The sequence below is a fragment of the Hyperoodon ampullatus genome (genome assembly GCF_949752795.1).
Source record: "Hyperoodon ampullatus genome assembly, chromosome: 3".
NCBI classification, from domain to species: domain Eukaryota; kingdom Metazoa; phylum Chordata; class Mammalia; order Artiodactyla; family Ziphiidae; genus Hyperoodon; species Hyperoodon ampullatus.
Window position 1 is genome coordinate 137973788 of NC_136916.1, and position 1229 is coordinate 137975016.

Genomic DNA, 1229 nt, shown 5'->3' on the forward strand with positions numbered 1-1229 from the left:
AGATGTTAGATTTTACTGTACTTACCTCAGGGGGTAGTTCAGGGAATCAAATAAAATCATGGTTGTGAAATTGCACTTATACTATATTATTTACAAGTACTTTTTGAAATATTACTCCTGTTTTCTGAAGAAGAGACATAAAGCACTATATAGTTATATTGGTCTGAATACCCTTTTCTTGATCTAGGAGTTCCATAAAAAATAGAGCAAGGACACACACTCACATACGTACATGTATACCTACACATATATATAGATTCTTGTAGCATGTGTTTAACAAGAATGTAGTAAGTGTTGTGTGCTTATTCTATTTAAGGTTATGAACCTAAGCATATGTAAAAAAAATCATTTAGTAAACATTACCTCTTTCATTTCCATATTCTGAAAGTATTTCTCAAATCCTGAAAGTGGTCGTAATATTGCATTACTCACAAATTTCAGGAATATGATAGTTAGAGGGATCCCCAGTCAAGCATAGAAGACACAGAATATCTGACCCGTAGGAGTTCTGGGCGCAATTGACCCATAACCTGATGGATGATAAGAAACAAATTTAAATCTGCTCAATACTAGTAATCCTTGGAACATGCACTTTTGATGTTTTGTTGTTGATGTTTTCTTATGAGAGAGAGTCCCAGCAGCACACACAGGTTTTAGGAGAAAACATATTATGCAGTTATTTTACATCCAGGAATTTCCTCTAAGGAAATGACCAGAAAAGTGAGAAGTGTGGAATTTCCCCTCAAGACAGAAACCATGGGTCATGGTGACATCCAATCCCAACACTCTGACCTCATGTGGACCCCTGAAATGCAAGATCCTCCCAATTCTTTTACTGAACTATAATATGCAAGCAAGAATGGTTTCAAAACAAATATGATCATTTTGCTGGAAACTTGCAGGCATAAGTTGCAACTTGCAACTTATCCTCCATAAGTGCAAATACGCATCCTATTTTTAGTAAGGGAAAATAGATCTCAGTATGCCATACCTGAGAATAACAGTCGTCACTTATTAATCTTCTCTATTCCCGTGAGAAGGAAAATTCCATGGCAGTGCCAGAGGTCTCGGGCAGTCTAAACTAGTATTTCCCAGGAATCGTCTGAGAGTCTTTGGCTACAGCTATTTTAAGCTATGCTTACTCTTTTTGTAAATCCTACTGGCTCTTGGTTGATAACAAACTATCGTAGAATTGTCTGAAGTTTAGCAGAAACCTATGGTAACTTCCA